The sequence below is a fragment of the Cryptomeria japonica genome, chromosome 7 (assembly GCF_030272615.1).
Source record: "Cryptomeria japonica chromosome 7, Sugi_1.0, whole genome shotgun sequence".
NCBI lineage: Eukaryota > Viridiplantae > Streptophyta > Pinopsida > Cupressales > Cupressaceae > Cryptomeria > Cryptomeria japonica.
The window spans coordinates 183,536,357-183,553,308 of record NC_081411.1 but is presented as its reverse complement, the minus strand read 5'-3'; the positions used below and the strand labels follow the sequence as shown (position 1 = coordinate 183,553,308).

General features: G+C 40.4%; 1 protein-coding gene across 3 annotated transcripts in view; it reads left to right on the top strand.

Moving 5' to 3' along the window:
• The window catches only part of LOC131056354 (uncharacterized), a 137,534-nt gene that overhangs the window by 29,200 nt on the left and 91,382 nt on the right, over positions 1-16,952 (top strand). The gene's annotated exons all lie outside the window — the stretch shown is intronic.

The following is a 16,952-nucleotide window of genomic DNA, read 5'->3' as shown; positions in this document are numbered from 1 at the left end:
CTTTCTGAGAGAAACCACGAGCCACAAATCTAGCCTTGTATTTCTCAATACTTCCATCAGTTGCATGCTTAATCTTGAATAGCCACTTGGAAGATACAACTAACTTTCCCTTAGGTCTAGGCACAATGTCCCAAACATCATTCTTAAGGATGGATTGATATTCTTCATCCATAGCATCTTTCCATACTTGCTGATTGGAAGCTTCTTCAACACTAGGGGGTTCAGTCTCAATAAGATTACACATCAATGCAACATAGCTAGAGAATTTCTGAGGTCTTTTATTTTCTCTGAATGTACCTCTAGGAGCTGCGAACTGTTTTGCCTCCTGCATAGTGTTCCTTGCCCAAAGAGGTCTCTTTCGATTCACAACAATATCTCTAGGTCCATTAGTAGGATCCAAAGGTTCAGTTGGATCATCATCTGCTACAGGTTCGGTAGACTCCCTCTGAATCTTAGGTTCATGATCAGTATCCATGTCTTGAGGATGAACTTCATCATCTATCTCCATGCATGAACCTTTGGATTTTCTGAATGCAACATCTTCCTCGAATGTGACATCTCTGCTAACCTCTATATACCTCTGACCTGGAATGTGGATCCTGTAGGCTTTAGAAGTTTCACTATAGCCCACAAATATCCCTCTCTTGCCAAAAGGTTCCAACTTGGTCCTCTTATTTTTAGGCACATGAACTTATACTGGACATCTAAAGATCCTCAAGTGACTAATATCTGGCTTGATTCCTGAATAGGCTTCTTCTGGAGTCATATTTTGCAGTATCCGATGAGGACATCTATTCTAAACATACATAGCTGTTCTAGAAGCTTCTGCCTTAAGAAAAGTCTGAAGGTTCTGATCATGAATCATGGCTTTTGCAACTTCAACAATAGATCTGTTCTTTCTTTCTGCAACCCCATTTTGTTGCGGATTGTAAGGGACACATAACTCCCTCTTGATCCCCGCCTCAATACAAAAATCATGAAAACTACCTGAGGTGTATTCACCTCCATTATCAGACCTTAACACTTTAATTATTTTCCCGTACAAGTTTTCCACTAAGGCCTTAAACTCTTTGAATCTACCTAGGATTTCATCAGACTCTTTAGACCCTAAGAAATAAATCCAAGTCTTCCTAGAGTAGTCATCTATGAAGGTTACGCAATACAAAAATTCACTTGGAGATGTGCTAACGTGTTTTTTGTACACGACCAAACACAGAATAAAATACCTAAAAGGTACCTTATCCTCTCTTGAACAAAGTTCCTAACTGCTGAAGATCTCGCCGAAGGATCAATTAGAGTAACTCCAAGGTTCTGTTATGTAGGATCTCTACTTGTGGATAAGCTCTTTGTGGTATGATGTGATTTTGCTAGAATCACAAGGGGACTTACACTTGACGACCTAAACGTCTGATTTGCTTTGAATATTGCTGGAACACAGGATTTCACTAGCCTAGATTTTGAAAAAAAAGAAAAAAGGATGAGGGCGAGGAAAGGATCTAATTCTGACACTAAGAATGTAGGAGCAATGAATGATCTTTGATGAAATTCTAACTAAGTCTTGTTTTGACATCCCAGGACCATCTCCACAAGGTTAGTGCGATCTTCGGAGGAAAGCTTTATGATGTTCAGATCATCGCTACAGGCATAGACACCATCAGGTTGATGCATATCAGTGAAGAAGCGACAATTAAATTTAGCTTAAGCTGAATGATTCCAGTTGACTACACAAGGAAAGTCTGCAATCAACAAACTGCTAGTAGTATGGATATACAAATTTCACCATCAATCAAACACATTTCTTCCACTAATCTAATAACATGAAATCAAATCTGAGAAGTATAGAGACCATGCAAATTGTTGAATCGACCCATAGATTTCACCATTTCTTCAATGAATTTTTACAAGCCTTTTACAACATCTTGGCAACAATCTTTGCCTTCTCTTTCTATTCTACTCTAATTGCTTACTATTTGCTGACTATCCACTATTAGCTAACTATTCACCTTCTAACTACTGACTAACTATCATTAGCCTTTACAAATGAGGAGCTAGGGCTTATATAGTGCCCTCAATACAATTCGATGGCTTAGATCAACTTGAGATCAATGGCCGAGATTTTACAATGAAAACCCTAATTAGGGTTTGTTACAACAAACTCAATTCTGGCCATTGAAATAATTTCATTATTTGGACACATGTCTTCTCTGGAATATTCGACCAATAGAGAACCGGGGTAGGTACATCGAAGTTTGTGCCATCTCCAATGAGTCAGGGACATTGAATTTGGACACACTGAGGTGGACCAACCCGTCTGTAGGAGTGATGACTAGGATGCCACCTTGTCTGACACTTGGTTGATGTTCAATTTGGTGATGCTGAGAAGCTAACTTTAGTTAACTCTTTTGGAATTGTCTACTTCTTCAACAAACCCTTGCTTTAACTTCCTTTGTCTTCGATGTGCAAGATAGATGGTGTACCTTTCCTTCGAATACTGGACTGGAAGAGGTCGTCCCTGATGATGTTGGACCGGAGAAGGCCGTCCTTGTTGATGCTAGACTGGAGAAGGTCGTCCTTGTTGGTGCTGGACTGGAGAAGATCGTCCTTGTTGATGCTGGACTGGAGAAGGTCGTCCTTGTCTCGGTCTTCTTTCCTCTGCAAAACAAACCCAAAAGATGATTAAGGACACATAATAAATTCATTTCGACATAGCATTTTATACCTTAAATCATCAACAAGAACACATCAAAATGAAGTTTGTTCAAGATTCTTTCCATGGACAGGCTTCATAAGAATTTCGCCCTGGACCCTCTGGAAGGGTCAAGAGCGAATTTTGCACTTTTGGACAAATTCCATCATGTCTTTATTCCAAAATACCTTCCAAGGCAAGCATACACTAGTCTTTTCTCCACCAAGGCCTGGGAATCTATTTCTTGATCGGCATTGTGAGCAATTTAGGTGATACTGGGAATTTCGCTCTGGACCCTTTGGAAGGGTCAGGAGCGAAATCCAAGCTTTAGGTCTCAATTCGTCATCTCCTTCACTTCAATTCATCTTGTAGGGCAAAGTAACATCATTTCAACCTCAACTACGCCTTAGGACTCCTAGTCTTGACTTAAGACAAGGAGGAAATAGGTAGATGAAGAATTTCGCTCTGGACCCTTTGGAAGGGTCAGGAGCGAAATTCACCTTTTAGCTCAAAATTCACACTTTTGAAGGTCAAACATCTTTCCAAGGCATTCCAAATAGCTTCTCTCACCCTATTCTAGGCCTGACTTAGCACAAAATTTGGAGGATAAGATGGTTTTTAAGATTTTCGCTCTGGACCCTTTGGAAGGGTCAGGAGCGAAAAGCACTTTTTAGGACAAATTCTACCATTCAACTCACCTCCAAGGTCAAGGAAACTTTGCTCCATCCTTCCCTAAGCCATAAAAACCAAAAGCTTGACTTGATTTGCAAGGAAGATAAGTGATTTTAGGAATTTCACTCTGGACCCTTTGGAAGGGTCATGAACGAAATTCACCATTTGGCTCAATTCCTTCACATTTGATAATCATTGATAAGTCAAAGTTATTTCTAAGGACCTCTTCCATCAAAACTCACCTTAGTCAGCACTAGGCTTGGCACAAAATTGGGAAAAAAGGTGGTTTTTGAGAAAATTCGCTCTGGACCCTTTGGAAGGGTCAAGAGCGAATTTCTTGTGTTGAGTTCATTTCTTCATATTTGATGACTCTTGATAATTCAAGGACATGCCTAAGGACACCTCTAATCTTGACCCACACTAGACTTGGCATAAATTTGAGGGAAAAGATAGGTTTTGCACAATTTCGCCCTGGACCCTTTGGAAGGGTCAGGAGCGAATTTCATGATTTGCTTGTTTATCCTCATTCAATTCCATTCTTTTCACTTTGTTTACTTGGACTCTTATCCTTGGATCCCTCTCCCATGCTTGCAACATTTCGCTTGACCTCAAAGTGACTAGAAAAGAGAATTTCGCTAGAAATCATGGCCAGGGACAAGACCTATAATGAATTTTGCCCTGGACCCTCTGGAAGGGTCAGGAGCGAAATTCTTCCTCTAGCCCAAAATCATCATTTTTTGAGACAAAAATCCATTCAAGGGCAATCTTAAGGGCTTCTATCATCCTTGTCTAGGCCTGACTTGGCACAAATGTGAAAGGAATAGGTGGATTTAGGATTTTCGCTCTAGACCCTTTGGAAGGGTCAGCGAAAATCTCATTCTTGACTTGATCCTTCATCTTGTCACCTCCAATCTTCTCTAGAAGGTAACTAAACATCATTCTCATGCAAGGAACAAAGTCTTAAGCCCAAGCAAGGTCAAAAAGGTAGGCTTGTAAGGAATTTCGCTCTGGACCGTTTGGAAGGGTTAGGAGCGAAATTCACCTTCTTGGCTAGAATCCTTCATTTTTTCAAGGCTTTCAAACATTTCCAAAGTCCAAACATGTCCACACTTCCCTTCAAGATGCCTTGCAACTCAAAATTTGGTCAAACTAGGAAGGAAATGAGCCTTAGGAGGATTTTCGCTCTGGACCCTTTGGAAGGGTCAGGAGCGAAATTCACCATTTGGGCTTGATTGTTCATTTTTTAAACTTCAATTTTCTCTTGGAGGCAAATATAGATCGTTTTCCATCAAAGGAGCAAGGTTTCAAGCCAAAACAAGGGAGCAAAAAAGGTTTATGATGAATTTCGCTCTGGACCCTTTGGAAGGGTCAGGAGCGAAATTCACTTTTTGGCTAAAATCTTCATCTTTCAAAGTGTCCAACTCCCTCCCAAGGCAAGAACATACCAATTTATCCTACATCACGCCAACACCTAGCCAAAACAAAGAAGGAAATAAGAGCTACAAGGATTTTCGCTCTGGACCCTTTGGAAGGGTCAGGAGCGAAAATCATGATTTGACCTTGATTCTTGCTTTTTTCAACTCTAATTTTCTTTGGGAGGCAAACATAGACTACTCTCCTTTCATCTCCATCTTGGTCTTGACTTTAGCAAAGGGGAAAATGAGTGTTTTCAAGAATTTCGCTCTGGACCCTTTGGAAGGGTTAGGAGCGAAATTTATATTCTAGGCTCAATTCACCTTCAAACTGACTTGACTTTGTCTTAGACTCGATCCTAGATCCTTTTCCTTCCATATCCTTGCAAACTTGCTCGACCACTCTTTGACTTAGGCGAGATCTTGAGTCTTTGGTGAATTTTCGCTCTGGACCCTTTGGAAGGGTCAGGAGCAAAAATTGAAATTCGCTCTGGACCCTTTGGAAGGGTCAGGAGCGAATTTTGACATTTTAGCCTCTTCGTCAGGATTATTTTATGGAATATAACATTTAAGTATAAGTGACACCTCCAGGAGTTATATTGCAAAATCTAGTTTTTGGAGGATTCTTCAGTTTTCCAGACTTAGTCAAATTTCAGGATCAGGACATTCCAGACAGCCAAATTTCAGGACATTTAAAGATCAGGATGACATTCCAGACTTTATCACTCACCAACTTGACCTAGCTCGGACCTTCAAGAATGATACTCACTCACCAAGCAAGACATAATTAGTAACAAGAGCAAAACCAGGCCCTAATTAAGACTCTCAAAGAAACCCTAACCTGGAGCCCCTGCTGACTCCCCTGGCTCAAGCAAAGCCTACCATCCTATTGATCCCCTGGCGACACTCAAAATGCAAAGGCTAACAGACAAACCCTAAACACCTAGAAAGCAAACCCCAGAAAGCAAAAAAAGTAGGGGTCCCCATTTGCAATGGGGCGATGTGTGAATATGTCACAACAAGATGCAATAGACATAGGTCCACATAAATTAGAATGTACAAGAGCTAATATTTCTTTTGATCTACTCTCACTACTATGAAATGGACTCTTAGTGTTTTTACCCATAGCACAACCTTTACATGTATCATCATGAACATGACTAAGTTTAGGCATACCTTTAACCATCTTCTCTAATGTTGGAAGATCCCGAAAGTGTAGATGTCCAAGTCTTCTATGCCATAGCTCGCTTGAACTGGAGGAGTCATGAAGAAGAGCTTGAACTAGACGAGTGGAAAGCTTGTACAAGCTTTCATATCAATTTCCAATCACACGAGCAGCTTTGATGCTAGATTTCTTTGGCCATGCAAGAACTCTTCCTTCTAAAAATGCTACTTGATAACCTTTATCTTCCAAAGCTGAAATGGAGATAAGATTCCTCCTGATTCCTAGCACAAACAAGACATCACTGAGATGAAGAGAGATTCCAGAAACAAGGTTGAGAGAAGTAGCACCGAATCCTCTCACAGAATAGCGTGCATCATCTCTAATGATCACTTGGAGATTAGACTCCCTCTTGTTGTGATCATTTCACACATCGCCCCATCAGAATGGGGACCCCCTCTTTTTCTTAGGGTTTTGCTTTCCCTTAGTTATTTTTTCTCTCTGCTTGCTAGGTTTTGAGTGAGTGAGTGGTTGCCCGGGCTGGCTAGATTAGGGCTAATCTCTGAAAGCTCGTTTTAGGGTTTCTTTCAAGCTGAGTCTAGCCTAGTTTTGGGAGGTCGTTAGTTGTTTGCCTGGAACCTTAAGTTTTCCTTAATGAAGTATTTCCTTTCAGGAGAATCAGGATGGTGAGATTGAAGAAGAGGGTGAATAGGTCTCAGGTCAGGGTAGGTCTAGTTTGATGGTTTTCTTGTTAGAGTCCTGTTTTCTTCCAAGTTTGAGTCGATTGAGCAGAGTCAGTGGTCAGAGAGGGATGAAAGTGGTGATTTCAGAAATTGATGAATGAATGCACTGGATGATGATTTAAGGAGTTTTGGAAGGAAATGATCAAGATTGTTGACTTTTGAGGCGTAATTGAGAAAGTTGATACATTTTTCTCCTTGAAGAAGAGTTTTTAGGCTTTGAAATGATGAAAGCCAGTCTAGGATGAGATTTTCGCTCTTGACCCTTCCAAAGGGTCCAGAGCGAAATCTCCCTTTCTTGCCTCCCTTTGGCCCTGAAAACCCAGTTGGACCTTGCCTAGACCAAATTGGATGGAGATTTGTCTTGATTGTGAAGCAAGCAAGTTGATTTGATCAAAGTTGGAGGAAAATGAAATGAACCAAGGTGAGGAACTAGCCAAGAATATGATTTTCGCTCCTGACCCTTCCAAAGGGTCCAGAGCGAAAATCTCCCTAAGAGGCATTTCTTTCCTTGTTTGGCCAAATCTTGATGACCAAGGCATGTTGAAGGAGAGAATTGACATGTTGGAATCCTTGGGGATGTTTGGAAGTTATGAAAATGAAGGATTTTAGCTAGGAAAGGAAATTTCGCTCCTGACCCTCCCAAAGGGTCTAGAGCGAAATTCCTTATAAGCCTACTTTTTGACCTTTCTTGGACATGAAACCTTGTTCCTAGGGCAATGAAAGATGAAATTCTACCTTGCAAAGAAGTTTCAAGTTGAAAAAATGATGGTCCAGAGCGAATTCTCTCAAAACTTCTCTTTGCTATCAATTTTTTGCTAAGATCAAGTGTGGGATAAGGTAAAATCAAGGAGAAGTTGCCCCTAAGAGTGACTTTAAGTTGCTAGAAACCATGAAAGATGAAGGAATTGAGCCTAAAAGTGATTTTCGCTCCTGACCCTTCCAAAGGGTCCAGAGCAAAATTCTTAAGAGCAGGCTTGCAAAACTCGGCGAGCCATTAGAAAACTCGCGAGTAATCGCGATCCCTAATGGCGCGCGAGTTAATCGCAGAAATACTCGGCACGATTTTTCCATATAGTCGCCGCGATTTTTTTGACAAATACTCGCCGTTAATCGCCAAAACCCGCCCGAAAACGCGGCACAAAACGCGAGAAAAATGCGACTTAAGTCGCAGGCAAAAAAAATCCCTAAGTCTTTATTCCATTTCGTGCGACTCTGGAAGGCAAAAAACGCACGCAAAAAACGCCATGCGATTTCCAGTAGGGTTTGCATTTGCATGCGCGACCAGGTTTTTACTTGTTTATTCGTGATCTTTTTGTATTGTTTTATTTCGAATTCACAGTCATTTAAAATTTTAATCGAATGACTGTGTAATACACAGTCATTCATTACACAGTCATTTGAAAATGACTGTGTATTACACAGTCATCATTAGATTCATTACACAGTCACAGTCATTTGAAAATGACTGTGTATTACACAGTCACAGTCATTTCAAATGACTGTGTAATACACAATCATTAGTAATTACAGTCATTTCAAATGACTGTGTATTACACAGTCATCAGTCATTTCAAATGACTATGTAACACACAGTCATTCCAAATGACTGTGTAATACACAGTCACAGTCATTTGAAAATGACTGTGTATTACACAGTCACAGTCATTTCAAATGACTGTGTAATACACAATCATTTCAAATTTTCAAATGATTGTGTATTACACAGTCATCATTACACAGTATTTCAAATTTTCAAATGATTTGGATCCATTCCTTACTAATGAGCAGCTGAGTGAGTTGGAGAGGGCAGGAGAGGAATGGGATGCAGAAGTGGCAGCACGTGAGGAGGAGCAGGAGGTTGATCATGCAGCAGAGGCACCTGCTAGTGTTCAGGATGTTGCCACTACTTCAGCACCACCCACCCAGCGGCCACAATCTGTTTTGAGCTTTAGTCGTAGACGCAATTTATGATTTCTTATTTTCATTGATACCAAACTTTGAACTTGATATGTAATCAAAATTTCAGAGGTTCTTGTTTTGTGGTCTATGACTCTATAACTCTATGAGTCTGTCACTATGATACGTTGATACGTATTGAACTCTTATTCATATGTTGCACTTGGTTTTTGGTTTATGCTATGATACTTGCATTTGTTGCTATGTATTACCAAAAAAATTTGATTTATATATCATGGAAATCATATATGTTATACAAATTTGGTGTAAATGTGTGTTTTTGAATTATATATAAAAAATAAATGTATTTTCAAATGTTCGATAAAGTTGCCGAGTTTTGCCGAGTTTTTCGCCGAGTTTTGGCGAGTCCCGAGTTTTAAAAATTTTTTGGCCTTGCCGAGTTATTGCAAAATCCGAGTTTTTCAAGCTTGCTTAAGAGCACCTACTTTCTTTGCAAATCAAGTCAAGGTTTTGGTTTTTATACCCTGGAGAGGAGTGAGGCAAGGTGTTCTAAGTCTTGAAGGTGATTTGAAGTTGAAAGGATGGCGAAATAGCCCTAAAACAAGATTTTTGCTCTTGACCCTTCCAAAGGGTCCAGAGTGAAAAACCTAAAAACACCTATTTTGCCTTGTAGAATCAAATCAAACTTGGATTGGATGAAAGAAGAGAACTATTTCCTAGCCTTGTGAGGTGAATTGGAGTTGAAATGATGAAAAATGAGCTACAAGCAAAGAAATTCGCTCCTGACCCTTCCAAAGGGTCCAGAGCGAAATTCCCATTTGCACCTAATTTACCCATGTGAAAGGCTAAAATTTGAAATCCTAGGCTTTGTTAGACCAAAACAAGCATAAGCTCGCCTTCCAGAGGATTTTGGAGTGAAGAAAAGGAGGTATTCAAGGCCTAATCAAGAAAATCGCTCTTGACCCTTCCAAAGGGTCCAGGATGAAATTCTTGAAAACAACTATTATTCACCTTGTTTAGGCTAAGTTGAAGGCAAGTTGCAAAATTATGATGGCAAGAACATGGGAGATGGGAAATCCAAGTTGTAAGGATGTTGAATAATGAAGCAAACAAACCTAGATAAAAATTCATGCAAGCCTCCTTGGAGAGACCTAAACTTTGAACATTTTAATGCCTAAGATACCTCAAGCCTTGATCAAGCTTTAACATTTCTTAAGCTGGCCTATAGCCTTTCACTAAATTTGCCAATTAAAGCACATTTGGGAGATTAAGGCAAATTCGCATAAATTAAGGCACTTATAATCAGTGAACCACGGGGACGCGTCCCCCCCATTTTTGGGCGTGTCCCCCCATCAGAGACGTCTCGGGGACGCGGGGACGGGGACGCGACGTCCCCCACCGTCCCGCCACCGCCACCCAAACTCCGCCGGGACGGGGAGACGTCCCCGACGCGGAGACGTCTGGGCGTCTCCCTGTCCCTCAAGACACGTCCAGGCGTCTCTCGAGGGACGGGGGGATGCCCAGGCGTCTCCCGCGTTCCCACGCGAATAAAGCGCATTTTTTATTTTTTTTTTAAGTTTTTTATGACATGTGCTTTTTGGGGGGGGTTAAGGGGTAACCCTAATTGGACGTGGGCCCCACCCTACCCCCCAAAACAACACAAAAACATATTTAGTTTGGATTTCACTCTCATTATGCAAAACTGATTTTTTTTCCAGCAGCTTGAAGAGGAGGAACAGCTTGAAGAAGATTGATTGAAGGGGTGAGAAAAGTGACTACAAGCGTGATAGGAGCTAGAAGAAGCAAGAAGAAGAGGAAGAAGAAGATTCTTCTACATTTTGGAGAGATTTTTCAAGCACAAGGTAGGGTTTTTCAACTTCTTCTTGTTTTTTTTTTGTTTTAGTTTCTGATTTTCATTGTTCTATGTCATTTTTGGTTTTTTTAATTTTTTTTCCCTATTCATCTTAAGACTCAAAATGAGATTTGATGTTGAATCTTGAGGGCAAAATGATTCATCATTTTGCCCTCAAGATTCAACATCAAATCTCATTTTGAGATGAATAGGAAAAAAATTTAAAAATATATTGTTAAACAAGGCTGATTTTATTTTTATTTTTATTTTTATTTTGTGAAATGCAGTGTCAATTTGAAAATTTCACAATGAGCTCCCAAGGCACGAGTGAAGATAACATGGAAATCCATTCTCATAGTGAGAATGATTCAAAATTTGAACCTGAAAATGAGGGGGGTGACCATGGGGCTGATCCTGAAGCCCAATCTAGTTCTATGGCAAGTGCAGCAGCTAGTACAGGTTGCCCTTCAGAGTTGTTGGCACCATATGCTAGGGGTCATTTTGATCCTAAGTCTCCTCTAAAACAGTTTGCTTCACAAATATCAGTACAAGGCATTGCATCACATTCAAGTGGGGGAACAAGGAAGTGGAAGTGCAATATTTGTGACAGAGAATGGTTCGGTAGCATTAGCAGGGTGAATGCACACTTTCTATTTTGGAGAGGAAAAGGCGTGAAACATTGTAAGTTTTTGGAGGAACCCAAAAATATACATTACAGAATTGAGTTTAACAGGCTTTGGGGGGTTCCAGACGACACAAATATTTCAATGCCTACTACTTTGTTTGCTAGGGCATCACTTCACGACAGCCAGAATGTGCCAGTGCCACATACTTATCATGCTTCGCAGGCGGGAGGAATGATGTTTGGATCTCCATCTACTTCCACTTCTACTGCTGCCAGGGCTGGGAAACGTAAGTTGCATACACCACAGAGCAACCCCATTGCCGATATGTTTAATGTGCAGCTGAGAGATGAGATAGATGAATCCATTGGCAATTTCTTCTTTGCCAATGGCATTCCATTTCATGTTTCACGGTCTCCTTATTATAGGAAGATGATAGATATGGTGGCCAAGGGAGGACCATCTTATGTGCCACCAGGGGAGACGAAAATGAGGACCTCGATCTTGGATAAAAGCTATTCCAAGATCAATATTTTGATGGAGAAGATGAAGGCATGTTGGGTGGCATCGGGGTGCAGCATAGTTATGGATGGGTGGACGAACATTAGCCATCGTCCACTCATCAACGTCATGGTCACATGTGCAGAGGGCCCATACTTCCTTAGAGCAGTTGATTGTACAGGGCATCGTAAAGATGCTGATTTCCAGTTTCAGGTCCTCAGGGAGGCTATTGAGGAGGTTGGGCCACAAAATGTGGTCCAAGTAGTGACAGATGTAGCCTATGTGTGTAGAGCAGCAGGGAGACTCGTTGAGGCAGCCTATAGACACATTTGGTGGACCCCATGTTGTGTGCATGCCATGAACAATGCACTCAAGGACATGGGGAAGATTGACTGGATTAGAGGAGTGGTCACCGATGCGAGAGATGTGCAGATGTTTATCTGCAACCACCACATTTCACATGCACTCTTCAGGACCTTCGCGAAGAAGGAGTTCTTGAAACCAGTTGAGACTAGATATGCATCCTATTTCATTCTCTTGGAGAGAATGATTGAGTTGCAAGAGGCATTGCAACTCATGGTTATGACTAATGAGTGGAATAGGTGGGCTGAGGCCAAGACAGAGCAGGGGAGAAGGGTGAAGGAGATAGTGAAGAGTGATGTGTTTTGGACTGATGCGAAATACATTGTCTCCATCATTTCTCCAGTATTCCAGGTGATCAGATATGGGGATGGGGATGCACCTAACCTTGGAGAGGTGTATGAGTGCATTGACTCTATGCTTGGCCAGATGAGGGCTGCTGTGCGAGTGAAGGACCCCTCTCTAGCATTCTACAATGAGCAAATCCGGCCTATCATTCAGAGTAGATGGGACAAGTTGAACACTCCTTTGCATATGGCTGCCTTTGCCTTGAATCCTAAGTGGTACAAGGCTAGACCGGGTAGAACGACACCGATTGAGGATGATGAGGTGAAGGCAGGTTTCTTTAGGTGCATAGAGAAGATGTTTGATTCCAGAGATGCCGGCACAATGCGCACTGAGTGGGGAAGATTTGCCACTCTTAGAGGTTATTCAGATGCAGCAAAGATGGATATAGACATTATGGCACAGGAGGACCCACTTTTGTGGTGGAAATGTCATGGCCCGAAATCTTTGACCACCACTCTAGCCATCCGTCTGCTATCCCAGGTTTCCAGTTCTTCAGCTGCTGAGAGGAACTGGTCTACATATAGCTTCATCCACTCTCTTAAGAGGAACAGACTTACCTCTAAGAGAGCAGAGAAGCTTGTGGCTGTACACAGTGCTTTCCGTCTCATTGACCGCAAGACACTTATGTACAAGGAGAGTCCAGCGGCACGATGGGATGTAGAGCCAGAGGAGCCTTCTTAGATTGATGAGGATGATCCTACCACTTCAGATGCAGGGCTAGTTGGTGTGAGCTTGAGGGACCTTGATCCTCAGGAGTCCAGCAGTTCCAGTGAGGAGGAGTTTGCAGATGATTAGAGGCCTCCATTAGCTACAGTTTGAGTTTTCACTTTTCAGTTTTGTCATTTTGTATTTGACTCGTCTCTTTTGTAATGCTATTGCTACACGTATTTGTATTTGGCTACTCATTGTAATGATGAATCATGTAATCATCTTTATTATTATAGACTTTGCAATGGCATCAGATATTCATATTTTTCATCTCGAAATTAGCAGAAACCACACCAAATCATCTCGAAATTGCTTGAAACTGGAATTATCTAGGCCAAATGTCCCCAAGATCCCTTAGATGTCTTGGTTAGCCTACAAAACCATAGCAAAATAGGCTAACGACAAAATTTATCGAATATGCTAGAAAGGGGACATTATATCTCTTATGATTGGCTTAGCTTCTGTTATAATTGGTGAGTTGATATGTTCATGTGAATTTGAGCTAGTATTTGAGATGTGTAATGTCCCTTCTTTGGATCTTTCTAATTTTTGCCCTAGAATAACAATTTCAACTTAGGTTTGAGAAGGTAATTCATTTACAAGCATATTTTTAATAAATTATTGTCAAATGTAATACTTTATTTAAGATAATCTTACTAAAACAATATTAATAATCATTCAAAGTAAGAACATATGATAACATTTAACTTTACAAAGAATTAACACAAGTATCAAGATTTCATATTAACATACACATCCATATAAACATCATTTATATTTAATAACTATTTCAAAGCATATTCTTTTAGTAATTGTATTAGGAATTCGTTAGAAATGTTTGAAAACTGCAACATCAAGGATGGTTGTCCTTGTATTGAGAGAGCATTGGTGGATCATGTTGTGAGGTATTCACACATCGCCCCATTGCAAATGGGGACCCCCACTTTTTTCTTTCTGGGTTAGTTGTCTTAGTTTAGTTGTTAGTTGGTAGTCGTGTCTTTGCTATTAGCCTTTGCATTAGAGATGTATAGGTGATCAAATGGCCAGGAGGTCATGTCAGTTGAGTGATTAGGGGTTATTTAGATCATTCCTAGGGTTTTTGTGTACTACTCGGTCACGCTTCAAGTTGCTAAATCAAGCCTTGGTTGAATGCATAGTGTCCTCCTAAGTCCTGTCCCTTACATCAAGGTCAGGGCGAACTCGCCTTAGAAGTCTGAAACGTCATCCTGATCTTGAAATGTCCTGAAATTTAACTAAGTCTGGTAATTTGAAGGATCCTCTAAAAACTAGATTTTGCATTATAACTCATGTAGGTCCGAAACCACTCTCAAACACCCTGACAATGTATATGGAATATAACTTAAAGTATAAGAAAACTTAAATGTTATATTCCATATATGAATCTTGACGGAGAGACTAACTTGTCAAATAACTTCATGTTTGAGCATTTCGGAGCGGACTTCCAACTTCATGAATTACTGATTTGGAGCGAAGTTTACTACTTCATGAGTTCGGGTTTTGGAGCGAAAATTTCCAACTTCAGGAGTTAAGAGAGAGGAGTGAAGTTTTAACTTCATGTTGAAGGAGAGATGAGCGAACTTCGTGTTGGAGGAGAGATGAGCGAACTTCATGTTGGAGGAGAGATGAGCGAACTTCGTGTTGGAGGAGAGATGAGCGAACTTCGTGTTGGAGGAGAGATGAGTGAACTTCATGTTGGAGATGATATGAGCGAACTTTATGTTGAAGGAGAGATGAGCGAACTTCATGTTGGAGAAGAGATGAGCGAACTTCATGTTGGAGATGAGAGGAGCGAACTTCACCTTTGAGCGAACTTCATGTTCAATGAGAGGAGCGAACTTCATGTTCAAGGAAAGAGGAGCGAACTTCATGTTGAAGAGGAGAGGAGCCAACTTCACCTTGGAGAGGATAGGAGCGAACTTCATGTTTCACCACTATAGAGCGAAGTTCCTTCCTTCACAAGTTTGCATTTTAAAATGAAATTGACAACTTCATGTTCAAGTACTTTGGAGCGAAATTCATGACCTAGCAAAATGAAGCGATCTTGAGACCAAAATATATCAAGTTCATGCATTAAAGGAGAAGAGCGAAGTGCAAACTTCATGAGTTGAAGGGAGTGAGCGAAGTTTTAACTTCATCTTGGAGGAGAGATGAGCGAACTTCATGTTCTCACCAAGGAGAGCGAATTTCATAAGCATGAGCGAAATTGAATAAGGGTAACCGCCTAAAGAAGATACAACATCAAATGAACTTCATGATCCCATTTAGAGAAGCGAAGTAGAGCAATTTCACAACTTCAACTTCAAGGAGAGAGGAGCAAACTTCAGGTTCAAGCAACTAAGAGCGAAATTGCTACTTCATGTGTTTAGGAAGAGGAGCGAAGTTCATGATCTTGTTAAGTAGAGCGATTTGCGAATGAAGTTGGATATAAATAGGAGAAATGATTAAAGCAACTTCATGTTCACCAATTTGGAGCTAAGTTATTACTTCATGCACTCATGATTTGGAGTGAAGTTTTCATTTCACAAGCTACTGATTTTAAGCGATCTTACGACTTCATGTATTGAACAAGGAGAGCGAAATTATACTTCATGAGTTGTAGGATGAAAGTGAACTTCATAAGTTAAAGGTTTGGACCGAATTTTGTACAAGGGTAAACTTCATGACATAGAAGATTGGAGTGGATTTCATGAATAAGCAAGGTGATTGAAACAAGTTACAAGTGCACACCATCTAGAGCAATCTTCATCTTCAAGCCTACACAAGCAAATCTCAACTTCATGAGCTTCACAAGCTCAATATGCAAGAGTAAAATATTAAGGTGAGGAAAGCTTAATGAACACCAAGGATGGAATACACTTAAAAGAGCTCCTCTCTAAGAGCAAAAATCAACTTCAAGAAGCTCCTTTGTGAAGACGAATTCCTCTAGATCTTATCAAACCTGCAAAACACATAAAGTCAAGGGATATATCAAGCTAAGAAGAACTATTGAAGTTATATATTATGTATTTGATATCATGTTTGTTTTTGTTTTGCAGATGGGAGGAGATGGTGATTGCAAAGCAAAAAGGAGGAAAATTGTAAGACCTACACCACCGTGCAAGAGGAGAAACTTCACGCCCAAGAGGAATTTCAACCTTCACCACACCATGGATACATGAAGAGATCAAACGAGTGCGAAAGAGAAGTTATACATGTTACAGAAATTCTCATAATATTTACAATTTAATGGAAAATTCAAGTACCCAGGCAAAGATTACAGTTACATGAGTGAATTTCAGAAAATCTTTCAATTGTTTTTCAATTCATTATATTTTATACAGTTGAAAAGATTACGAGAAAGTAATCTACAGAATAAATTTTCTCACACAAGACCGTGAGAGTGATCCTTATTTTTCTATGCAAAGGAGAAGAACTGAATTAAACAAAGCAAATGCATAGAGGAGGTAAGAAGGGAACCAACCATTGCCTGGGGGTATATGGCTGGCATAAGTCTGCTCTCGAAGTTGTAGGTCTGCATTCCCGACATCTTTTCTCTTCTAGTTTCCTCCTTGTCCTGAAAAAGTCAAAAAGTGAAGTGGGTTAGATCAAAAGATCCAAGCAATGACTAAATTCCTACTGATCTTGCCTATATGTTTGCATTATTTAATCAAGATCCCTTTTTGACAAAAAAATAAACATCTTGGAAGACAAATAAGAAAAGGTCATTCTCGTTGCTTAGAGAATTAGTGTTTTTTCTAACTGTTTGTTTAATGTGCAGAGACAAGTAAAAGAATTGCAGATTTCAGAGGATTTATTATGAGTGGGATTAAATGAGGCTCCCACAAGGGTTGAGCCCAGCTCATAGAAACCATGTGATTGTTCAGAGTGTACTTGCAGGTATATACAGAAAGCAGATATTGATGGTGATGATGTAGTCAATTCAGAGGAGATTGTTAACCTTCTTACCA